The following is a 10,390-nucleotide window of genomic DNA, read 5'->3' on the forward strand; positions in this document are numbered from 1 at the left end:
GGCTATGCAGGCTTGTGGTAGACAACAAGGTATCTGTGGGTTTTTTTCCTTGAGAGTCTCTCACACCTCATTCAACAATTAAATAGTGTCGACAGTGGCATTTAGAGGACCTCGAAAACTATGCACTCCAAACCAATATTAGTTTTTTTTCAACAATCCTTGCATGTAACCCGTTCCATATTAGTGTTGACAGTGGAGTCTTACATCCACAGTAATATCAGGAGTGTTACTATTCATCTCATTCAAAAACTATGGATCTTGCACCAACATAAGTCTTTTTTTATTATTTCTACATATCATCATGTGCCCACTCCAGCTCATATCAGTGGGGTTGAGCCTGGACTTTAGAGGATCGAGAGTGTTACCAGAAATCTCAGAAACCCCAAAAACTATTGATTGGAGACTAATATCAGTGCGTTTGGGTTATTTTTACATGTTGCGCCTTCACCTTCCCGTGTTAAAAATGTTCTGAAACCTAAGTTAGGCCAGTCTGGAAGTTTGCCGCCCAAGATAGTTTTACGTATCATACTCCTCACTTTTCACCCCGTTGCAGAAAATGTGCTAAAATCGTAAGTTAGGTCAAATTACACTCGTGTACCAAAAATAATCAAAATTAGCGCTACAAATAGAAGTCACAAACATAGTTACATTAATTTATTTGTATAGAAGATACTGCCTTACCCGCCTTAAAACGAAAATTTTCACAAAACTGGTAAAATCCTAATTTTATAATGAATAATTTGTATACCATCTTTCATCTTCCAGAATTTAAAAGATCGTTAAGTATAGAATTTTCTGTAATCCCATTTTCCCTTTAGGTTACGCTATCTTAATTGAAGTAACATGATAGAAACTTAAGTTGAACTAGATTTTGTCATGTATCAAAAATCGTCAATGGTCGAGGAGCAGTTCGAGATCAAATATTGTTACACTCATTTATATATATATATATATATATATATATATATATATATATATATATATATATATATATATATATATATATATATATATATATATATATATATATATATATATTCTACAAAGGTATTGATTGCTTACTGGCAATCAGAGAATTTGATACTTCATTCGTTGGATAAAATAATAATAAATGAAAATTAATTGCCATTCGGATACGAAACTTACAACACAATGTAGATTTTCCTATGAACATTTCTCTTCCGTTTTTTAATTACTAAAGAATTCAAAGGCTATACTAAATCAATAACATTAAATTAATGAAAATAACGATTGAAAATCGTTTCGGAATTTTCTTTCCGTAGTTTCTCTAACAAACTTTCCTACGGAGGTTCACTAAATAAAAAGGCGTACCACAGACGGATCAACATTAGTAGTTGCTTCAGAAAACACTACAACAGTTACTCCAACAATGGCCTTCCAATCCCAGGTAAGGATCAGTTGAATAATATGATTCTTAAAATAACTGAGAGTGTTTCATTTTAGATTTTGCTTTGGGGTGAGAGAGTAAGTTTCTCCACTTTTATAAGAATTTTACAATTTTTAGTTAGTATTAATATACAATTGGTTGAAACACACGTATTTCTCATACTCAGAGCAGCGATAATTGGAACTGCTGTCCTCCTCAAACAGCACTCCTGGTTAAGGGTGCACACAAGTTGAGGATTTATCGGGTCCGGACGCAACTTCCCCCAAAAAACAAAGATTGTAACTTGACATATTTTGTACACTCATGTCCAAAATGATTGTCGCATATCTATAACTCCTTTTTGTAAGAATATAATTTGATAATGATTTTTTAGGGTACTTTTAATACTGATACTATGTGTATAATCGGGAAATATATATTTGTGGTAAATTTCATAGGAAAAGAATTATAAATACGAAAATTAGAATGAGTAAAACAAAATGTTGCTAAATAGAGAAGAAAGTTTTATTTTCGTTTTATTGTTCTTATTTACTGCTCTCTTCACATGAAATTTGGCACATATGTGTCATTGCCGATTATACACATATTAATATTATAAGAAATACCGGGTGAATTCGTTATCAAATTATGTTCGTACAACAACATATTTATAGACATGCGACAATAATTTTGGGCAGGAGTGTACATTTTCTTAATAAAACTAAAGTAGTTTAACAGAGAAATGATTGATGTAGCATAAAGCTTTGATCTTACACTTTAATTATACTCTTTCTGTTCTTATAAAAATAACCTACACTGTAAAGAATTACGGTTACTTTTACTGACTGATTACCGTCAATTCTGGCTGTCAACTGATTATTGTAAAATTTACGGTATTACTGTAAAATTTATTGTTATAGGCCATAAACAGGCCGTATTTATGCCCTATTATCATAACTTTAACACTAATACCGTAACTTTTAAGATAATCGGTTGGCAGACACAATTGACGGTAATTGATCAGTGAATGTGACCGTAATTGTTTACAGAGTAGTTCTAGAACTTTTTCTTACACAATTGGCAGTATTTAATAATTGCTTATCGTCTTTTCAGATATAGAATAACATCGGTTCAATATCACATAGATGTAATGTCTTGTAATATTTGATTCTCCAAGCTTTTAACCCCTTTTGACATAAGTGTCCCCAGCAAGCATTTTTTTGGGGGGGTGGACCTAGATTTTTCAGGGGGACCAGACTTTTCCATGCTAAAGCAAAACGGATGTCTTGTTTCAGGATTGTCTTATTATTATTGTTATTATTATTATTATTATTATTATTATTATTATTATTATTATTATTATTATTATTATTAGTAGTAGTAGTAGTAGTAGTAGTAGTAGTAGTAGTAGTAGTAGTAGTAGTGTTTTCACACTGCAAAATTAAAAACACAACTTACAGGAAATGTACCAATAAGCTATTTATAATAAAAACAAATGTTTTAGGAAGTCAATTTGCTTGATTTCCCTTTATATAAATGAAACATGTAAGGAATGGGAAAAAAAGAAGAAACAATAAGAACACAATCGGACCCTCTTATGGAATAGTATAATAATAAAATCAGAACTGGTGTATTCAAATAGGTAATCAGTGGTACAGACAGGGGACAGATTCGGCCCAAGGCTTGCTTGCTTGTAGTATAACGAATAACTGGTTCTTTTAGCAATTATTGAGCCTCTACAACATGTATTTTCATAATTCATTTAATAATCAAAGTTCAGAAGTGTACATTACGTTACACACTTATGCTTCAAGATGTCTACTTTCATACAAAACTGAATAGCTTTATTTATTACTGGTTGTCCTGACAATGACGTTACAAAAATCTTATTATTTAAAACATTTTTAAATATCTTTATATATTAACATTATGACTACACACTATTTCCTTTTCTTTCTCTTCTTCTAATAGTAGAATCAGCCAGCCTAGTGCATATTTCAAATACCTTACGACCCATAAATATACAACGTACCGTTGTATATTATGGCGTTCGACGGACATTTCTTTTTATTTATTTAATCAATAAAGAGAAAAACAATTCTGGACCGTTTACTTTTACATGTTAATCATTCGAGTTTTCGAATGCACCTCTTATACCGTACTTGAAAATTACAATTCATATAATTATACATATATATCATATTTATTATCATATTTATTTTAAACTTTATCATAATCTTCATTTATTTATACATTTCAACGATGATAAGGCACATTCGAAATTTGATTTGCAAATTATTTGATTTTAAGTCCTTTTTCGGGTCCATGCTTGTTACAAGTTAATAATTATTTACTTAGACATCATGAAGAAGGTTTTGAAAAAGATGAATGTGATATTCATATAGTTGTTCTTTGGATAAGATATAGTTAAACAAAATGTAGATTAAGATTGAAATATGATAATAATCAGAACATAACATTAAGACATTTGTTGACATAAGTTGAGTAAGTTGCGATCATAGACATGAATTCGAAGATTAAATAACATAAAATAAAATACATTAAACCAAATTACATATTCAAATTACATATCTTCTTTTATTCTTTAACATTCATATTATTAGCCTAGAATTCGAATATAACAAGAACGCAAATGCGTAATGTGAGGATTTGCTTGAGTTAAAAGTATGAAATGCGATATATATACTTATAATCAGGAATAGGTGAACATATGATGCAGCATTCAAGAGAATTCCGCTCTTAAAGGGCAATTTCTCGAATATCCAATTTTTTGTGTTATATTCATTAAGCCTCATTCTTATGAGCGAAAAACGCTATTCTATAATACACATTCTTCATTTAGTGTAGTAAAAAGGTTTAAATAAACACTTAACAGAAGAATTTCATTTGTGTGTGTGGGAAGTAGTTTGAGGGTCCAGTCCCCCATTTGGCCACCCGTAGTCACACCCTGGTCTCAAAACAAAAATTTTGTGGGTCTGCACCTGCTCCTGTTCCGTCCGGTGGCCCTCCTAAATGGCGCATCCATCTTCGTATATCTTAGAAGCACACGTTTGATTCTAGGGATTTAGGATTTAGATTTCTGGGCTCCCGGCATCTTATGGCAATTTAGCCCGCCACGTTTGAGGGATGACGTCCCTCGGCGAGCACACTATCCGGGGAAAGGGAAGGAAGAAAGGATTGGGGAAGGAAGGAAATGGCCTGGGACCTATAAGTTAGGTACCACCAAGGCATTTGCCTGGTATGAATGAGGAAAACCCAGGAAAACCTCATTCAAGGTGGCTGGACTGAAAAAGCTGTTACACTTTTTCGACCGAGTGTCCCCACCGGGGATCGAACCTGGGACCGCTCACACCGAAGGCTAGACTGTTAGCGACTACCTACACGGGGAAACAGCACAAGTTTGAGGATAACAATCATATAATAAATTTGAAAGGTTGTATCATTTGACTGAACGTGCTGTTTTTTTTTTAAATTTTTCTTGCACATACAAAAAAAAAAAAAAGCTGTATTTGGAGCGACGTCCCTCTTTACTCGACTTAAGGTGTTCGATTATCAGGATACACCTCCGACCCTGGATCGCTCCTAACTAAATTTGACATCGTGATTCGAGAGCACGAGCTGAGTGCCATAAAAGTTTGCATATCGCGATTGGACATGGCATTGAAGAATAATCACCGGAAAACTGGATCTCCCAGATATCTGAACCACTCGTATCCAAATTTGAAATGGTGATATGAGAGCGCATGTTGAGTGTCGCATCAGTAGCAGGTCAAATCGCTATACCATTGAGGAATAATTACCGAAAAACGGAATGCCTATAGACTTCGCTTTGGAAAAGCGTTTGGCGCACGAATTCTCATTGTAAACCATGCAAAATAGAATTTTCAACGTTAGAAATACGGCGGAGATCTTTTAGTTTTATTCTACGAACACAACGTTTCGAAGCCTCATACTTTCCGCTGATATGCAAAATTAAACTATTTGCATGACGTGTTGATTCACGAAAATAATTAATGTACTAAAAATTGTATGAAAAATCAATAAGGCTCCATCACTTCGCTCCAAATTTGCTATTAATGCATACCTAGTATTAAATGAATTATGTAATTTTATTATTACTACTCTTGTCATTTTGATCATTAGGTAGCGTAGTTTAGTTAATAAAGAAAATTATGTTAATAGAGATCGCATAAAGAAATTCTATTGAAATAGCATTTGTTTAGGAGTACACGTGAAAATAACAATTAAATTGCGCCTATGGTTATTAAATTAATTAATATGGAAAAGCCCCGATTATCCGTGGTGCGCATTATCCGAAACAAAATTAATCACACTCAATTATTTTTCATAAGTAGTCCCTGCGGACTGACACGCAGTATGCAAATAAGTACTGTATGTTTTAAAACAGTAAATGTCATTAAAGAAAATCAATTGCAGCATAAAAATCAATCAACTAGTGCACGTTTCATTATTATTATTATTATTTGTAGAATAAAACAGTTTTTAGCAGAAATATGCTTGTTCTTGTTTGGACCTCACTTTTAGTTTTTTTTTTTTTTCGGATTATCCGCGGTGCCCTTGCCACTCAATTTCGCGTACAACGTGGCTTTACTGTATGTTTAATTCTGGGTTACAATAATTACTCACAATTCAACACAGTGTTATTTCCCAACATATATGCTTTATTTTACATGTTATGTTTCTATGTATTATTTTACCGTATTTTACCGGTATTACTTTACCGTATTATTTTACCGTAAAATACGGTTTTAAAATTAGTTTTATTTGGACTCTTAGATAATGTTATGTTTAGGCTAGCATCCATATGTTGTTTTACCTTTTCTTCTTTTACGTTACTCATATGCTCTGTTTGGAAAAATCTACTTAAATGTAAGTGAAATATTTTCCTTCCTGAGTATTTTCTGGTTCGCTGACAATGTAAGTTAATTTTATAAAAATAATGTTATATTTTCAGGTTGTTTTGCTCGTCTTGGCTGCTTTCGTCCTTGCTGTTCAAGGAATTGGATATGGTATGTTAAATATTTATTAATTTCAATTTATGTTTAATTGACAATATAATGTTAAATGAAATAAGGCATTAAAACGAATATACATATTTCGAACGTAAATTTGTAACAATTTATAAATATGTGTAATAGCAAAAACCGTATCAAATCAATGATCTCATTGTTCAAAACAGTATTAATGTGGTCTTCCACAGGCGTATAAACTCTAAAAGATATTATTAATTTAGTTTCTTAATGTTGTTAGTACTTTATAAGCTTTCTGTTCAACAGAAAGTAAAGGAAAATATGCTTCAACGTAGTCCTTATGTTTCTTCTTTTGTTTTGTTGGTTTGATTTGAATTTAGCGTCCTTTGTAGCCTCGAGGATATATAGGGGTCTAACATGTGGACCTACCACTTAACGCGGGATTCAAACGCCGGGAATCGAAACCGTCTTCCCCATGACAAAGTCTCACACACTAACCATTTAGCCGCGAGGGAGCTTTTTCCGCTTTCGAGAAAAATTGCATTTAAACCTCTTTCTACTAGTAGCATAATGTTTCTTATTTATGAATTTAATACTTGATTTACCTATTTGGTCTATCTTTCAGGTGGTGTGAGCAGCTACGGTTATGGCATTAGCCACGGCCACTACCCAGGAATCTATGGCCTCCGTGGGTATGGTTTGGCTTCTGGTTATGGATTCCCCCATGGTTATGGTGGTTTTGGATCTCTTGGAGGTGGAATCGTTGGAGGAATTGTTGGTTAGATTATTAAAATTTTAATCAAATTTGGCTCAACTGACTATAACAGGACAACAGAAATAAAATGAAATATCGCCATCATTTTAAATGTTTGACTGTATTGTATAAAAATTAAATAAAAAATACCTCTTACACTCCTTTTCGCTTCTGTTTTAACTACCCATAGCCTTTTTGTGTTTGTTATACTCATTCTGATATCTTCAGTAGAGTCGATTGGGTGCTTGTTCTGGGAGACAATGATTTAACATTATAAAGGAGATATCAAATAAGTAAGGAAGTAACAGTCACCATGTATTTTCCACTTTCGCTTGTGTTGTAAGTACCGTACATACTTCACAATTCAACTAAATTGAACGTTTCATGTTGTGCATTGTTGAAACAAGGGATACTTTCTTTTTCCCTTTCATTAATTTCAACCTCAAATTATAGGAATAATAGTAAAATACCCAACAAAACACTCACTACGTTCTGTAAAAATATAAGTTTTTAAATTAGATTTCAGTGATTTTTACATTTTAAAATCAAGGAGTATTTGTTCCACTAATATTGACCCATTTCAGCTCCAGACTGGGAATCCTAAAAAACGGAGTCTTAAAAAAAAAGAAAGAAAGAAAAAAAGAAAGAAAAAGGAAGAAAGAAAGAAAAAGAAAAAAGAAAGTATACACCATATTCAAATAAATATTGATTTTTCTAAACTCGTGTTGTAGTTAAGCGAATTTTCATATTTGAGTACTCCAACTTTAAGCAGTAGAGATTACGTGATAACCTCAATAGATGCATAGATACAATATATTGTTTTAAAATAGAATAATATTTATGAAAGTAATTGTACAGTGTGTGTTTAAATCACGAAAGTACCTTGCCTCTCATTGGATAAAATCTATCACATTTTTGACTGATTTTAAACCAAATCAGAAAAATAAATTCAAGTTTAATATTCACCGCACTGTATAAAATTCGGCTATTTTCTACGAAATACACTCAGAAAAATCCGTTATCCGGACAGTGTATATTATACAATTATACGGAATCCATATGTTTACTACGGAAAGCTGTACGAAGCATACATTATCCATATGCTATAGACGTACTGCCTTTTTTCCAGCTTAGATGTTACTTTAAGCAGCTGCAGAACGTCTGACATTTAACAATCTTCTGTACATTACATACGTATACGTATGTTACATACGTAAGCTATATGTTATATACGTCCATTCATATATCAGATCCGTACCGCCTATATATAGTCATACGGAAAATATGTATAAATGGAACAATTATACGGAAAGTATTATAAATCATACGTTTTTAGTTATACTTTGTTGCAGAATTTTTACATAGTCGTACTTTAAGTTCGAAAACTACAGGATTTACCCATGTAACCTACTTTGTTAGGAAGTAGTTTATTTTTCTCTGTGTATCTCGAAAGTTCTGTTAAAATTTCAAATCGAGGTAATTCATTCCATCATTTTTAATTGCACGCAATTAAATCATTTTTAATCTGCGAGATCCATCTTAATATTGTCCTCTGTGCCTAGGTCTTCCTAATGGTCGTTTTCCGATGGGTCTTCCAGTCAAGACTTTGAAAGCGTTTCTACTTTCTTCCATTCTAGCTACATGACCTGCCCTCCTAAGCCTCCTAGACTTGACGACCATAACAATGTTGGGTAAACCGTATAAATGATCTAGTTCCTTGTTATGAAGTTTCCGCCATTCCCGATCCCCGTTCCTCTTAGGCCCGAATATTCGTCTCATGATCTTGTTCCCAAGTACTTTCAGTCTATGTTCTTCCCTTAGAGTAAGTGACCATGTTTCGCAGCCATACAGAACAACAGGCATGATTATCGTTTTATATATTTTAAGCTTCAAATTCCTCGATAGAATTCGCGATGACAAGAGATTTTGAACCGAATAGTAACACGAATTCCCTGCTTTTAGTCGACATTTAATTTCTCCGTGAATATGATTTTCCTCTGCTAACATTCATCCTAGATATTTGAGACTTTATCAAAAATATTACTTAATATTTTAACGCATCCATAATTTGCTGTATTACGGTCCCGACGCACTTCCATCTATTTAGTTTTCTCTGAATTTACTTCTAAACCCATGTCCCTGCAAGCGTTTAATAAGATCTCTGCATTTCTTTCTTTTGTTCTCCTATCATCCCCTATTAAATTTACATCATCAGCATATGCCATAACCTGGTGAATACCGTTCAACTGTAGGCCCTGGTTGCTATCTTTGATTTTCCTTATAGCGTATTCCAGAACAAAGTTAAATAATAATGGCGACAACACATCTCTTTGTTTCAGGCCATTTTCGACGTGAAAGCTCGTGGACAAAAAATGTCCTACCCGGACTTTACTTTGGGATTCATTTAAACATATCTTAATCAATCTAATTAGCTTTCTCGGTATTCCAAGTTCTGTAAGTCGTTGTATAATGTTTCTTCCTAACCGAGTCGTACCCCTTTCTAAAATCAATAAATAATTGATGTACCGGGGTATTCTATTCCCACTTTTCTTCTAGTATTTGTCAAATGGTAAATATTTGGTCGATAGTAGATCGATTTCGTCTAAATCCGCACTGATAATCTCCAATAATTTCATCTGCGTATGGGGTCAATCTTGCTAATAGAATATTTGAAAGGATTTTATAAGATATTGACAGAAGAGAAATGCCTCGATAATTATTACAGTCAGTTTTGTCGCCATTCTTGTAAATTCTTTCCACTCTTGTGGCAATTCTTCCTTGTTCCAGATAAGGAGAATGAGTTTGTGTATCTTGTTCCACAATTTTCGCCTCCAGCTAAAATTAACTCAGCCGGAATTTCATCTACACCCGGAGATTTGTGTTTCTTTAATTTCTTTATAGCGGTGTCTACTTCTATTCGGTTGCGTTCCGGAATATACGGTTCTGCGGTGTGTATCTCCTTTTACATTACTTTTTGGCTAGTGTGTTCAGCAAATCGTCAAAAAAATCTTTCCATCTGTTTAAGATGCTATCCATATCAGTGAGAACTGTTACGTCAGCTTTCTTTAATATCTAAGCACGAGGTTGATAGCCTTTCTTAAATTCACTGATCCCCTTATACATGTCCCAAATATTTTTATTTCTACTATTATCTTCGAGTTCCTTAATTTTAGCTTTCAAAAAATCGCGTTTCTTTGTTCTAAAAGTTTTGGAAGTTTCCCGCCTGATATCTGCGAA

The 10,390-nt window shown here is 33.3% G+C and overlaps 1 long non-coding RNA gene across 1 annotated transcript; it reads left to right on the forward strand.

Annotated features, from left to right (window-relative positions):
• The first annotated feature begins 1,366 nt into the window (after positions 1 to 1,366).
• LOC145679867 (uncharacterized) lies at positions 1,367 to 7,304 on the forward strand. The gene is made up of 3 exons (XR_014130587.1): positions 1,367 to 1,408; positions 6,384 to 6,438; positions 7,025 to 7,304. It is a non-coding gene; the product is annotated as an uncharacterized LOC145679867 (long non-coding RNA).
• Positions 7,305 to 10,390: the final 3,086 nt, after the last annotated feature.

The sequence above is a fragment of the Thermobia domestica genome, chromosome 2, assembly GCF_964235325.1.
Source record: "Thermobia domestica chromosome 2, izTheDome1.hap1.1, whole genome shotgun sequence".
NCBI lineage: Eukaryota > Metazoa > Arthropoda > Insecta > Zygentoma > Lepismatidae > Thermobia > Thermobia domestica.